Source organism: Triticum aestivum, chromosome 1A (genome assembly GCF_018294505.1).
Source record: "Triticum aestivum cultivar Chinese Spring chromosome 1A, IWGSC CS RefSeq v2.1, whole genome shotgun sequence".
NCBI lineage: Eukaryota > Viridiplantae > Streptophyta > Magnoliopsida > Poales > Poaceae > Triticum > Triticum aestivum.
Genome location: NC_057794.1, coordinates 503,238,453 through 503,255,776, shown reverse-complemented (window position 1 = coordinate 503,255,776; position 17,324 = coordinate 503,238,453).

Here is a 17,324-nt window from a genome sequence, read left to right as displayed (position 1 = left end):
CAGGGGAGTAGGATTCCTACTCCTAGTTGGACTAGGTTTCCTCCTTTCCTAGTCCAACTAGGAGAAGGGGGGAAAGGGGGGAAGAGGGGAAGGATGGGAGAGAGGGGCCGCGCCCCAAACCCCTTGTCCAATTCGGACTGGGCTTGGGAGGGGCGCGCGCCACCTCCTGGTCCTTCCCACTAAGGCCCATTAAGGCCCATTGCTTCTTCCTCGTATTCCCGTAACTCCCCAGTACCTCCGAAAATACCCGAATCACTCGAAACCTTTCCGATGTCCGAATATAGTCGTCCAATATATCGATCTTTATGTCTTGACCATTTCGATATTCCTCGTCATGTCCCCAATCTCATCCGGGACTCCGAACTCCTTCGATACATCAAAACTTATAAACTCATAATATAACTATCATCGAAACCTTAAGCGTGTGGACCCTACGGGTTCGAGAACAATGTAGACATGACCAAGACATGTCTCCGGTCAATAACCAATAGCGGAACCTGGATGCTCTTATTGGCTCCCACATATTCTACGAAGATCTTTATCGGTCAGACCGCATAACAACATACGGTGTTCCCTTTGTCATCGGTATGTTACTTGCCCAAGATTCGATCGTCGGTATCTTAATACCAAGTTCAATCTCGTTACCGGCAAGTCTCTTTACTCGTTCTGTAATACATCATCTCACAACTAACTGATTAGTTGCAATGCTTGCAAGGCTTACGTGATGTGCATTACCGAGAGGGCCCATAGATACCTCTCCGACAATCGGAGTGACAAATCCTAATCTCAAAATACGCCAACCCAACATGTACCTTTGGAGACACCTGTAGAGCTCCTTTATAATCACCCAGTTACGTTGTGACGTTTGGTAGCACACAAAGTGTTCCTCCGGCAAACGGGAGTTGCATAATCTCATAGTCATAGGAACATGTATAAGTCATGAAGAAAGCAATAGCAACATACTAAGCGATCGGGTGCTAAGCTAATGGAATGGGTCATGTCAATCACATCATTCTTCTAATGATGTGATACCGTTAATCAAATAACAACTCTTTTGTTCATGGTTAGGAAACATAACCATCTTCGATTAACGAGCTAGTCAAGTAGAGGCATACTAGTGACACTCTGTTTGTCTATGTATTCACACATGTATTATGTTTCCGGTTAATACAATTCTAGCATGAATAATAAACATTTATCATGATATAAGGAAATAAATAATAACTTTATTATTGCCTCTAGGGCATATTTCCTTCAGTCTCCCACTTGCACTAGAGTTAATAATCTAGTTCACATCGCCATGTGATTCAACACTAATAGTTCACATCACCATGTGATTAACACCCATAGTTCACATCGTCATGTGACATATACCCAAAGGGTTTACTAGAGTCAGTAATCTAGTTCACATCGTTTATGTGATTAACACCCAAAGAGTACTAAGGTGTGATCATGTTTTGCTTGTGAGATAATTTTAGTCAACGGGTCTGTCACATACATATCCGTAAGTATTTTGTGAATTCTATGTCTACAATACTCTACACGGAGCTACTCTAGCTAATTGCTCCCAATTTCAATATGTATCTAGATCGAGACTTAGAGTCATCCAGATCTGTGTCAAAACTTGCATCGACGTAACTTTTTACGACGAACCTTTTTTCACCTCCATAATTGAGAAATATTTCCTTATTCCACTAAGGATAATTTTGACCGTTGTCCATTGATCTACTCTTAGATCACTATCGTACTCCCTTGCTTAACACAGTGTAGGGTATACAATAGATCTGGTACACAGCATGGCATACTTTATAGAATCTATGGCTGAGGCATAGGGAATGAATTTCATTCTCTTTCTATCTTCTGTCGTGGTCGGGCTTTGAGTCTTACTCAATTTCACTCCTTGTAACACAGCCAAGAACTCTTTCTTTGACTGTTCCATTTTGAACTACTTCAAAATATTGTCAAGGTATGTACTCATTGAAAAAACTTATCAAGTGTCTTGATCTATCTCTATAGATCTTGATGCTTAATATGTAAGCAGCTTCACCGAGGTCTTTCTTTGAAAAACTTCTTTCAAAACACTCCTTTATGCTTTGCGGAATAATTCTACATTATTTCCGATCAACAATATGTCATTCACATATACTTATCAGAAATGTTGTAGTGCTCCCACTCACTTTCTTGTAAATACAGGCTTCACCGCAAGTCTGTATAAAACTATATGCTTTGATCATCTCATCAAAGCGCATATTCCAACTCCGAGATGCTTGCACCAGTCCATAGATGGATCGCTGGAGCTTGCACATTTTGTTAGCACCTTTAGGATTGACAAAACCTTCTGGTTGTATCATATACAACTCTTCTTTAATAAATCCATTAAGGAATGCAGTTTTGTTTATCAATTTGCCGGATTTCATAAAATGCAGCAATTGCTAATCATGATTCTGACAGACTTAAGCATAGATACGAGTGAGAAACTCTCATCATAGTCAACACCTTGAACTTGTCAAAAACCTTTTTGCGACAATTCTAGCTTTGTAGATAGTAACACTACTATCAGCGTCCGTCTTCCTCTTGAAGATCCATTTAATCTCAATGGCTCGCCGATCATTGGGCAAGTCAATCAAAGTCCATACTTTGTTCTCATACATGGATCTCATCTCAGATTTCATGGCCACAAGCCATTTCGCGGAATCTGGGTTCATCATCGCTTCCTCATAGTTCGTAGGCTCGTCATGGTCAAGTAACATGACCTCCAGAACTGGATTACCGTACCACTCTGGTGCGGATCTCACTCTGGTTTACCTATGAGGTTCGGTAGTAACTTGATCTGAAGTTACATGATCATCATCATTAGCTTTCTCACTAATCGGTCTAGTAGTCACAGGAACAGATTTCTATGATGAACTACTTTCCAATAAGGGAGCAGGTACAATTACCTCATCAAGTTCTACTTTCCTCCCACTCACTTCTTTCGAGAGAAACTCCTTCTCTAGAAAGGATCCATTCTCAGCAACGAATATATTGCCTTCGGATCTGTGATAGAAGGTGTACCCAACATTTTCTTTTGGGTATCCTATGAAGACGCACTTCTCCGATTTGGGTTAGAGCTTATCAGGTTGAAACATTTTCACATAAGCATTGCAACCTCAAACTTTAAGAAACGACAGCTTAGGTTTCTTGCCAAACCATAGTTCATACGGTGTCGTCTCAACGGATTTAGATGGTGACCTATTTAACGCGAATGTAGCTATATCTAATGCATAACCCCAAAACGATAGCGGTAAATCTGTAAGAGACATCATAGATCGCACCATATCAAGTAAAGTACGATTACGACGTTCGGACACACCATTACACTGTGATGTTCCAGGTGGCGTGAGTAGTGAAACTATTTCACATTGTTTTAACTGAAGGCCAAACTCGTAACTCAAATATTTTACTTCTGCAATCATATCATAGAAACTTTTATTTTTGTTATGATGATTCTCCACTTCACTCTGAAATTCTTTGAACTTTTCAAATATTTCGGACTTGTGTTTCATCAAGTAGATATACTCATATCTGCTAAAATCATCTGTGAAGATCAGAAAATAATGATACCTGCTGCGAGCATCAATATTCATCGGACCACATACATCAGTATGCATGATTTCCAACAAACCTGTTGCTTGCTGCATTGTTCCGGAGAACGGAGTCTTAGTCATCTTTCCATGAGGCATGGTTCGTAAGCATCAACTGATTCATAATCAAGTTATTCCAAAAGTCCATCAGCATGGAGTTTCTTCATGCGCTTTACACCAATATGACCTAAATGGCAGTGCCACAAATAAGTTGCACTATCACTATTAACTTTGCATCTTTTGGTTTCAATATTATGAATATGTGTATCACTACGATCGAGATCCAACAAACCATTTTCATTGGGTGTGTAACCATATATGTAAACAGAACAACAATTTATTCTCTTACTTAAATGAATAACCTATTGCAATAAACATGATCTAATCATATTCATGCTCAACGCAAAAACCAAATAACACTTGTTTAGGTTCAACACTAATCCCGAAAGTATAGGGAGTGTGCGATGATGATTATATCAATCTTGGAACCACTTCCAACACACATCGTCACTTCACCCTTAACTAGTCTCTGTTTATTCTGCAAATCCCGTTTCGAGTTACTAATCTTAGCAACTGAACTAGTATCAAATACTGAGGGGTTGCTATAAACACTAGTAAAGTACACATCAATAACATGTATATCAAATATACTTATGTTCACTTTGCCATCCTTCTTATCCGCCAATCACTTGGGGTAGTTCCATTTCTAGTGACCAGTCCCTTTGCAGTAGAAGCACTTAGTCTCAGGCTTAGGACCAGACTTGGGCTTCTTCACTTGAGCAGCAACTTGCTTGCTGTTCTTCTTGAAGTTCCCCTTCTTCCCTCTGCCCTTTTCTTGAAACTAGTGGTCTTGTCTACCAACAACACTTGATGTTTTTCTCGATTTCTACCTTCGTCAATTTCAGCATTACGAAGAGCTTGGGAATTGTTTCCGTTATCCCTTGCATATTACAGTTCATCACGAAGTTCTATTAACTTGGTGATGGTGACTAGAGAATTATGTCAATCACTATTTTTATCTGGAAGATTAACTCCCACTTGATTCAAGCAATTGTAGTACCCAGACAATCTGAGCACATGCTCACTAGTTGAGCAATTCTCCTCCATCTTTTAGCTATAGAACTTGTTGGAGACTTCATATCTCTCAACTCGGGTATTTGCTTGAAATATTCATTTCAACTCCTGGAACATCTCATATGGTCCATGATGTTCAAAACGTCTTTGAAGTCCCGATTCTAAGCCGTTAAACATGGTGCACTAAACTATCAAGTAGTCATCATATTGAGCTAGCCAAACGTTCATAATGTCTACATATGCTCCTACAATAGGTCTGTCACCTAGCGGTGCATCAAGGATATAATTCTTCTGTGCAGCAATGAGGATAAACCTCAGATCACGGATCCAATCCGCATCATTGCTACTAACATCTTTCAACACAATTTTCTCTAGGAACATATCAAAATAAACATATGAAAGCTACAATGCGAGCTATTGATCTACAACATAGATATGTTAATACTATCAGGACTAAGTTCATGATAAATTAAAGTTCAATTAATCACATTACTTAAGAACTCCCACTTAGAAAGACATCCCTCTAATCTTCTGAGTGATCACGTGATCCAAATCAACTAAACCATGTCCGATCATCACGTGAGATGGAGTAGCTTCATTGGTGAACATCACTATGTTGATCATATCTACTATATGATTCATGCTCGACCTTTCGGTCTGTGTGTTCCGAGGCCATATCTGTATATGCTTGGCTCATCAAGTATAACCTGAGTATTCCGCGTGTGCAACTGTTTTGCACCCGTTGTATTTGAATGTAGAGCCTATCACACCCGATCATCACGTGGTGTCTCAGCACGAAGAACTTTCGCAACGGTGCATACTCAAGGAGAACACTTCTTGATAATTAGCGAGAGATCATCTTAAAATGCTACCGTCAATCAAAGCAAGATAAGATGCATAAAACACATGCAATCAAAATATGTGACATGATATGGCCATCATCATCTTGTGCCTTTGATCTCCATCTCCAAAGTATCATCATGATTTCCATCGTCACCGGCATGACACTATGATCTCCATCATCTTGATCTATATCAATGTGTCGTCACATGGTCGTCTCGCCAACTACTGCTCTTGCAACTATTGCTATCATATAGCGATAAAGTAAAGCAATTATTTGGCGCTTGCATCTTATGCAATAAAGAGACAACCATAAGGCTTCTGCCAGTTGCCGATAACTTCAACAAAACATGATCATCTTATACAACAACTTATATCTCATCACGTCTTGACCATATCACATCACAACATGCCCTGCAAAAACAAGTTAGACGCCCTCTACTTTGTTGTTGCAAGTTTTACGTGGCTGCTACGGGCTTAAGCAAGAACCAATCTTACCTACGCATCAAAACCACAACGATAGTTTGTCAAGTTGGTGCTGTTTTAACCTTCGCAAGGACCGGGCGTAGCCACACTCGGTTCAACTAAAGTTGGAGAAACTGACACCCGCCAGCCACATGTGTGCAAAGCACGTCGGTAGAACCAGTCTCGCGTAAGCATACGCGTAATGTCGGTCCGGACCGCTTCATCCAACAATACCGCAGAACCAAAGTATGACATGCTGGTAAGCAGTATGACTTATATCGCCCACAACTCGCTTGTGTTCTACTCGTGCACAACATCAACGCATAAAACCTAGGCTCGGATGCCACTGTTGGGGAACGTAGTAATTTCAAAAAAATTCCTACACACATGCAAGATCATGGTGATGCATGGCAACGAGAGGGGAGAGTGTTTTCTACGTACCCTCGTAGACCGACAACGGAAGCGTTATGACAACACGGTTGATGTAGTCGTACGTCTTCACGGCCCGACCGATCAAGCACCGAAACTACGGCACCTCCGAGTTCTAGCACACGTTCAGCTCGATGACGATCCCCGGACTTCGATCCAGCAAAGTATCGGGGAAGAGTTCTGTTAGCACGATGGCGTGGTGACGATCTTGATGTTCTACTGTCGCAGGGCTTCTCCTAAGCACCGCTACAATATTATCGAGGATTATGGTGGAGGGGGGCACCGCACACGGCTAAGAGAACGATCATGAAGATCAACTTGTGTGTCTAGAGGTGCCCCCTTGCCCCCGTATATAAAGGAGCAAGGGGGGAGGAGGCCGGCCCTAGGAGGGGCGCGCCAGGAGAGTAGGATTCCTACTCCTAGTTGGAGTAGGTTTCCTCCATTCCTAGTCCAACTAGGAGAAGGGGGGAAAGGGGGGAAGACGGGAAGGAAGGGAGAGAGGGGCCGCGTCCCAAACCCCTTGTCCAATTCGGACTGGGCTTGGGAGGGGCGCGCGCCACCTCCTGGTCCTTCCCACTAAGGCCCATTAAGGCCCATTGCTTCTTCCTCGTATTCCCGTAACTCTCTGGTACCTCTGAAAATACCCGAATCACTCGGAACCTTTCCGATGTCCGAATATAGTCGATCAATATATCGATATTTACGTCTCGACCATTTCGAGACTCCTCGTCATGTCCCCGATCTCATCCGGGACTCCGAACTCCTTCGGTACATCAAAACTTATAAACTCATAATATAACTATCATCGAACCCTTAAGCGTGCGGACCCTACGGGTTCGAGAACAATGTAGACATGACCAAGACATGTCTCCGGTCAATAACCAATAGCGGAACCTGGATGCTCTTATTGGCTCCCACATATTCTACGAAGATCTTTATCGGTCAGACCGCATAACAACATACGGTGTTCCCTTTGTCATTGGTATGTTACTTGCCTAAGATTCGATCGTCGGTATCTTAATACCTAGTTCAATCTCGTTACTGGCAAGTCTCTTTACTCGTTTCGTAATACATCATCTCACAAGTAACTCATTAGTTGCAATGCTTGCAAGGCTTATGTGATGTGCATTACCGAGAGGGCCCAGAGATACCTCTCCGACAATCGGAGTGACAAATCCTAATCTCGAAATACGCCAACCCAACATGTACCTTTGGAGACACCTGTAGAGCTCCTTTATAATCACCCAGTTATGTTGTGACGTTTGGTAGCATACAAAGTGTTCCTCCAGCAAACGGGAGTTGCATAATCTCATAGTCATAGGAACATGTATAAGTCATGAAGAAAGTAATAGCAACATACTAAACGATCGGGTGCTAAGCTAATGGAATGGGTCATGTCAATCCCATCATTCTTCTAATGATGTGATACCGTTAATCAAATAACAACTCTTTTGTTCATGGTTAGGAAACATAACCATCTTCGATTAACGAGCTATCAAGTAGAGGCATACTAGTGACACTCTGTTTGTCTATGTATTCACACATGTATTATGTTTCCGGTTAATACAATTCTAGCATGAATAATAAACATTTATCATGATATAAGGAAATAAATAATAACTTTATCATTGCCTCTAGGGCATATTTCCTTCAACCCTTGGGTGGAGGGGGATCCCCTAAAATCTCAACAGGAAAGTTGTGTTTCAAAATAGGTCCCTGTTTAAAGAATACTTCATCTATTTCCCTTCTTTCATTCATAAACATATCATTTTCATGGTCGAGCAAATATTGTTCTAAAGGATCATTAGGAGGCATGGCAATAGAAGCAAGACCAATAATTTCATCTTTACTAGGCAATTCTTTATCATGGGGTTGTCTATGAAATTTTGCGAAATTAAACTCATGAGACATATCCCCCAAACCAATAGTAACAACATCCTTTTTACAATCTATCCTAGCATTAACTGTATTCAAGAAGGGTCTACCAAATATAATGGGACAAAAGTTATCTTGTGGGGAACCAAGAACAAGAAAATCAGCAGGATATTTGACTTTCCCACACAAGACTTCAACATCTCTAACAATCCCAACTCGTGAAATAGTGTCTCTATTGGAAAGCTTAATTGTAACATCAATTTCCTCTATCTTAGCAGGTGCAATATCATGCATAATTTCTTTGTATAAGGAATGAGGTATTGCACTTGCACTAGCACCCATATCACATAAGCCATGATAGCAATGATCTCCTATTTTAACAGAAATAACAGGCATGCCTACAATAGGTCTATGTTTATTTTTAGTATCAGGTCTAGCAATTCTAGCAGCTTCATTACAGAAGTAAATAACATGCCCATCAATATTATCAGCCAAGATATCTTTAACCATAGCAATATTAGATTCAACTTTAATTTTCTCAAGGGGTGTAGGTGTTCTAGTGTTACTCTTACGAACCACAGTTGAAGCTTTAGCATGATCCTTTATTCTAATAGGGAAAGGTGGTTTCTCAATATAAGCAGTACGAACAATAGGATCGACATTATAAGTGGTAATATTTTCTTCAACTTTAATAGGTTCAACAACTTTTACTTCAATGGGAGTATTATATTTAAACCACTTCTCCTTAGGGAGATCAACATGAGTAGCAAAGGATTCAAAAAAAGAAGCTACTATCTCAGAGTCAAGTCCATATTTAGTGCTAAATTCATAGAAAGCATCGGTATCCATAAAAGATTTAACACAATCAAACTTAGGTGTTATACCTGACTCCTTACCTTCTTCAAGATCCCAATCTTCAGAGTTGCGTTTAATTTTTTCCAATAAATCCCATTTGAATTCAATAGTCTTCATCGTAAAAGAGCCAGTACAAGAAGTATCGAGCATGGAGCAATTATCGAGAGAAAGCCGAGCATAAAAGTTTTGAATAATAATTTCTCTTGAGAGCTCATGATTGGGGCATGAATATAACATTGACTTAAGCCTCCCCCAAGCTTGAGCAATGCTTTCTCCTTCGCGAGGCCAAAAATTATATATATAATTACGATCACGATGAACTAGATGCATAGGATAAAACTTCTGATGAAATTCCAATTTCAGTCGGTGGTAGTTCCATGATCCCATATCATCACATAGCCCGAACCATGTCAATGCCTTTCCCTTCAAATATAAAGGGAAAACCTTCTTCTTGATAACAACCTCGGGCATACCTACAAGCTTAAATAATCCACAAACTTCATCCACAAAGATTAGGTGCAAATCGGGATGCAATGTTCCATCTCCTGTAAAAGGATTAGATAGCAGTTTCTCTATCATACCCGAAGTAATTTCAAAGTAAACTTTTTCAGTAGGTTCAGTAGGTTTAGGAGAAACTCTTTGCTCTACTGGTCGGGGTGAAGATACCCCGAACAAGCCCCTCAAAGGATTATGTTCCATAGTAACAAGTGACAGTAAATTTCAGCACACTATATAAATTTTTCCTTACCAAATTCCACTCACCAAAGGCGCTTCACTCCCCGGCAATGGCACCAGAAAAGAGTCTTGATGACCCACAAGTATAGGGGATCTATCGTAGTCCTTTCGATAAGTAAGAGTGTCGAACCCAACAAGGAGCAGAAGGAAATGATAAGCAGTTTTCAGTAAGGTATTCCCTGCAAGCACTAGAATTATCAGTAACAGATGGTTTTGTGATAAGGTAATTTGTAACGGGTAACAAGTAATGAAAGTAAATGAGGTGCGGCAAGATGGACCAATCCTTTTTGTAGCGAAGGACAAGCCTGGACAAACTCTTATATAAAGGAAAGCACTCCCGAGGACACATGGGACTTATCGTCAAGCTAGTTTTCATCATGTTCATATGATTCGCGTTCGGTACTTTGATAATTTGATATGTGGGTGGACCGGTGCTTGGGTACTGCCCTTCCTTGGAAAAGCATCCCACTTATGATTAACTCCTCTTACAAGCATCCGCAGCTACAAAAGAAGTATTAAGGTAAACCTAACCATAGCATGAAACATATGGATCCAAATCAGCCCCTTACGAAGCAACTCATAAACTAGGGTTTAAGCTTCTGTCACTCTAGCAACCCATCATCTACTTATTACTTCCCAATGCCTTCCCCTAGGCCCAAAAAATGGTGAAGTGTCATGTAGTCGACGTTCACATGACACCACTAGAGGAGAGACAACATACATCTCATCAAAATATCAAACGAATACCAAATTCACATGACTACTTATAGCAAGACTTCTCCCGTGTCCTCAAGAAAAAACGTAACTACTCACAAATCATATTCATGTTCATAATCAGAGGGGTATTAATATGCATAAAGGATCTGAATATATGATCTTCCACCGAATAAACCAACTAGCATCAACTACAAGGAGTAATCAACACTACTAGCAACCCACAGGTACCAATCTAAGGTTTTGAGACAAAGATTGGATACAAGAGATGAACTAGGGTTTGAGAGGAGATGGTGCCGGTGAAGATGTTGATGGAGATTGACCCCTTCCCGATGAGAGGATCGATGGTGATGATTTCCCCCTCCCGGAGGGAAGTTTCCCCGGCAGAACAGCTCTCCGGAGCCCTAGCACTACAAAAAAAATACACTTCCGTGATGATATGTGTTTGTCACAGTAGGTCGCGTTTTCTGTCATGCATGTACATCCATGCCAAATTTATGACTGAATCAAGATAGTCATATCTGTGTTGTCGTAGAAGTGTTCCATGACATTGCCAAAATTATCATCACGGAAGTGTCCACTTCCATGATGATAAATCGCGCGTCACAGAAGTGCTTTCGTCAAGGGTGACCGACACGTGGCATCCATCGTAATGGAACGACGTTAAGCTATCGGGTCAGATTTTGGATCCGATAACCCGTTAACAACCACGACCAATGCCGATTTTCCACGTGTAAAATTCTCATTGGCTGACTGATCCACGCGTCAGCTCCGCATTGGCACAGGTGTCACTCATCCAACGGTCGAGATGGGCCTATTATATGTTGACACGTGGACCAGCCCAAAAGTGGCCCACAAAGTTTAAATGGGCCGGCCCAACCAAAGGCCCATAAGATTTAGCGGACCATAATGGGCCGGCCAGCTAAAGGCCCACAAAATTTAGCGGACCATAATGGGCTGGCCCAGCTAAAGGCCCACATGATTTTGCAGACCATAATGGGCCGGCCCAATTAAAGGCCCACAAGATTTTCCGGACCATAATGGGCCGTCCCAGCTAAAGGCCCACAAGATTCTGCAGACCATAATGGGCCAGCCCAGCGAAAGGCCCAACATTATCTGTCAAATCGGCCCGTCAACGTCCTGTCCTAAACTTGTCATCAACGCGGCCCATGGTCACTTCTAGCCCGTTAACAGTCCGCTAAGTAATTGGGTCGAATTACGACCCGGTGTATTTCCATCTTGTTAAAGGTCCAGCTTCATTTGGGCCCATTTACAGGCCATCAAAACTTTTGTCCCATAAACGACCGTGAAGGATTTGGGTCATATTCGGCCATGTCTGACATTCGGCCTGTTAGAGGCCCACTATAGCTTTGGGCCACTTTCAGCCTATTGTCATTTTCGGCCTGTTAACGCCGGACGTAAACCATGGGCCGTATGTGGCCCAATGTCATATCGGTCCCATTAACGGCCCATATAAAAATGACAATAATCTAGCCCGACCGAAGTTCCGGCCTGTTAAAGGCCCGTGTATTAGGTCGTTGCATTTACGGGTCGTCTGAATTTCGGCCTGTCAAAGATCTGCATCGTAAATGGGCCACCATTTCGGCCTGCTAAGTCTAGTGGGTTATTTGGCACAATCAAGGCCCAATCTCACTTTTGGTCTATTAAAGGCCCATGTTTTTATGGGCTCAAGATATTTACACCTATAAACGGCCTATTTTTACTAAGGGCCCAAATTATGTTTAGGCCTGTTAAAGGCCCACTATGGGCACAGGCCTACCAGAAAAATATTAAAGCTTATGCTGATTTAGGCCGAGATATTTTTAGTGGGCTACATGCCAATTATGGCCCGTAATCGTTTTTAGCCCAATTGGAATGGGCCCGACGAATGTTGGCATGTTGGGCTACTATGAAGCTTTCGGTCGAATACATTACTAAGATAAACCTACACTATACAAAAATAGTGCCATAATTACTGCAGCTTGAGGCAGCATCATAAATGTTGTATCACAAGAAAATAAATTCCAACCATACAACAAAAGGCCTGTTGGCATAAAGTTTACAGTCCTTCCAGATAAAAGCACCATCAGATGTATAGAAGCATAGATCATTTGACCTGAGTGCTAATGCTTCAGGCTGTAGAATCTAATGGAGCAGCTTGATTTCCACCTTTTTCCCACCATTGCTCTTGAACAACGAAGCGAATGTCTGATAGTCTGGTTTCAAAACCATTCATATCTTGACGACATTTCTCAACCGCTATTCTTGTTTCCGGAACAACGTCCATTAGGGATTGGACTTGTGTCTGGAGCACAGATATATCACGCTGTCTAGCAGGAAGATTTTGTTCAGTAGGCGATTTGGACGAGGTTACCTTGACAACCAACCCAAAATGACGCAGGAAGGTGCTTTTTGCACTGTTAGTGGAGAGATACTAACGCACTGCAGCAAGAGGTGACATTGTGCCTATAGTAGCCTCGTCACCTTCAGGTGGTTGTGGCTGTTCAATCATTTGTTCCATAGCTTCCTGAAAGTTTGAACTTGTAGATTAGTGTACCAAATAAGTTACTAATGAGACAAAAACAAACAAAGTAGGTTAAACGTTTATACATAATTTATTTTGGTAAACTATTGTAATACATTAGCATGTATTGTAGTGCCAACTACATAATAAAATCACTTTCGGAACATATGTCCATGTAGCATGCCTACTGTATTGTCTATTTCCTCACATTCATTGACATCTAAGGATAAAGAGACATGGTTTAAAGTATGAAGAACATAGTATGACATCATTCATATCATGGGCAAACAGATATAAAACAAACAGGCTATTTTATCATTGTGTGCGCACGTGAACATAACAACTGCATTACAGATCAAGACCAAAAGAATATCCTTCATCTCTTTTAAACCATGTAAGGTGAAATGATACGTTAAGACAACTGTGAATAAAAGTGAACAGTGTAACTGACATTGGTTGCAAACCAAGTAGTTAAATGAACACATCACAGTACCAATCAGTTCAAGGTAGGAGGAGTAAGGACTTACAATAGCGGCTTGAACTGGTGTGCTCATGCCCTTCATCTTGCTGGTGTGGCAATCCTTGAAGATTTGCACTGCATTCGGTTCAGGTTCTTTTTGGTATGCATGGGCTTTCCTCTGTATTTGGAACAAGTCAATATAGATACGATAATATGGCACCAAAAAAAGAAGGAAGTAGCAGCTATTTACAAGAGCTTCGCAGTGTGCAATATAGCTACGAGATCTTGTTGTCTGTTGGAATTTCACTTTAGAACGGTTGGTTTTGTTCTTCAAACAGTTAGCCTAGAAGAAGATACACTTGTAAGGCACATACATAAATACAAGTTCAATATGTGGTCTGATCAAATACATATAGCCTACCTGATACTTTGGATCAGACCAGTGTTTAACAAGGGATGTCCAGTCTTCATCTGTAATATATTCCACTAGAGATGTTTGGGCGATTTCATTGTTAGCCTTGCCTTCAAAGTGAGATTTCCTAAGGTGGTACCGATACTGTCGCAAAGCAGACTGAAAAACATGAGTGCATGCTTGTTTAGTTGCATCATCTTTTGGATCCAACTTGAACCTCATCTGTTGAAAAAAGAATGTGACTCTTATTAGGAGGAAGCTAGAAAGTATGGGACAGAGCAACACAATATTACTAATTGTGATGAATAACATTACTTACGGATAAATGGTCAAGGAAGGTGTTAAACTGGGTATTGTCTTTCTCATTCCTGTACTGGATCCACGTTGGGAGGATACGTGCATGACACCTAACGACAACTGCTGCCTCTGATACTAACTTGGTTGACTCTGTAGCATCACATGGCCTTTTTAAACCTGCCTCAAAATGGATCTCCATTCTTCCTCCTTTAGATTTTGTTAATCTGTCAAGCAGTATCCCTGATGTCTGTTTCCGCTTGCGCCGTAGTGCAAGTTCAACAACGAATATGGAAAGTGTTAGTGTACATCAAACTGTGAGAGTACATATAAAGGAGCATGCAACTGCAACTTGACTCGGTCAGGTACCGTCTTGGTGTTGATGCTCATGAGGTTCATCTGATCTTGCCAAGTCCTGTTGTGTCAGCAGTGCTTCGGAAGTAGTGTTAGTTGTGAAGGCGGCTTGGGAACTGGCCAGTTCCGGAGCAAACGAACGAGTAACTGGTTGAGATGCTGGTACAGTTGAAGCAGATGCTGCAGTTGGTGGAGTAGGTGATACTGTGTTTGTAGATTTAGCCGGTGGACTTGGACCTTCTACTGCACTATAAGTACCAGCAGAATCTGTATGGCAGAACCTTTTCCGTTTCACCCGACGAGTAACAGCACTCCCTACTATATTATTTTCCTTGGTCTTTCTTGACTTTGCCATGTCAAGTTGTACCCACAACACAAAAGAATAAAATCACTCTTCAGAACTCATTGATGCATGATACAGACAAGCAATACTTTGATGTAAGACAACCGTATGAGGATGGAATATGTAAGAAAAACAGGACGGCATGACATATTCACAGCTACGATGTGCAAACTAAGTAGAAGGATTTTCAAGAAAATAGAAGTAATGCAAGCTAGACACTATATGAAAGATGCAACTAATATTACTCTGCCAAGTTAAAAGTGTCTTGTCATAAGTGGCAATTCGAAAAATTAGAAGCAGTACAACATAGAAATCAATGCAAGATGCAACCACTATCAAACTGCCATGTTAAAAGCATCCAATCATGAGTGACTGATGCGGGATACACAACAGCAGTACTTTGATGTAAGAACATGGTATGATAGATAGATGAAGTGTATTCTAGACACAAAAAGCCATGTCATATGCACATGTATAACATATAAACTCAGCAGGTGCAATTTAATCAGAATAGAAGAAATACAGGCTAGACAACATATGTAACATGAAACCAATTATCACACTGTCAACTTAGAGCAAGCACCTGCGACGGCGGAGTACGGGAGATGAACTCATCATGTAGACTTGGGACTTCAACTTCATTAGCAGTAGCAGTGGCAAATCTAGAGAGTCTCTGTTTGCGTCGGTGCAAAGGATCACCAACATCCCCTAACTTACTCTTTTCCTTCCTATTTTCTGATATTGCCTTATGAGGTCAAAACCACAAGAAGATGAATAAAATTAGCTCTGCATAACTGGTTAATGCATGATACAGACGAACACTACTTTGATGTAAGGCAAGCGTAGGATAGGAGGATGGAATATATACAAAAAAGACAGCGTTTCATATTCACACGTACGATAGGAGGATGGAATATGTATGAAAAACAGTAAGCGGAAGGAATTTCAACAAAATTAGAAGAAATGAAAGCTAGGCACCATATGAACATGCAACCAATATCACTCTATCAGGTAAAAAGTGTCTCGTCGTAAGTGCCATTTCAAGAAATTTGAAGCAGTACAAGCTAGAAGACAATGCAAGATGCAACCTACATCACAGTCCCAAGTTAAATGTGTCTTATGGGTAAGTGATCGTTGCAGGTATAAGTTGTAAGCTACGCAGATGCAATTCAACATAATCAGAAGCAACACAAACTAGACATCATACGGAAAACGCAACCACGTATAACAATTCCAAGTAAGAGCAAGCACCTGTGATTGTGGAGTAGGGGAGATGTGCTCATCATGTACATGCATGCTCTAGAAACAGGAACACGTGTCATATTCACAGGCATTATGTGTAAAGTAAGCAGATGCAATTCAAGTTAGAAGCAATACAAGCTAGACATCATACACAACATGCAACCACATATAAAGTGTCAAGTTAGAGCAAGCACCTGTGATGGTGGAGTAGGGGAGATGTGCTCATCATCTACACAGCTACGTTGACTGTCCAGCCTTGTGTTGTCTTGCGAATCTTGTTGGGAGGATGGTGGAGTAGAATCTGTAGAGACCCCCTGTTTGAGTTTCTCTGAAGGACCACCATCATCCACTGCCGGACTAATTTCCTTCAGCTGTAATGATTTTGCATTGTAAAGTCAAACCGATAAGAAAAAAGGAATAAAATTCGCTCTTTAGAACTCATCATGCATGATACTGACGAACACTACTCGGATGAAAGGCAAACACATGATGCGAGGATGGAATATGTATGAAAAATAGGATGGTGTGACATATTCACACCTATGATGTGGTAACTAAGCAGAAGGCATTTCAACAAATTAGAAGCACTGCAAGCTAGACACCATATGAAAGATGCAACCAATATCACTCTGCCAAGTTCAAAATGTATGGCATTTCAACAAATTAGAAGCAGTACATGCTAGAAATCATATGCAAGACACAACCAATATCACAGTGGCTACTTAAAGGTGCCTTATCATAAGTGACTGATGCGGGATATGCAAGAATAGTAGTCTGATGTAGAAACAGGAACACATGTCATATTCACAGGCATTATGTGTAAAGTAAGAAGATGCAATTCAACAAAGTTAGAAGCAATACAAGCTAGACATCATACGCAACATGCAACCACATATAATAGTGCCAAGTTAGAGCAAGCACCTGTGATGGAGTAGGGGAGATGTGCTCATCATCTACACAGCTACGTTGACTGTCTAGCCTTGCATAGTCTTGCGAATCTTGTTCGGAGGATGGCGGAGTAGAATCTGTAGAGAACCTCCGTTTTAGTTGCTCGGAAGGACCACCATCATCCAATGCCTTGCCAA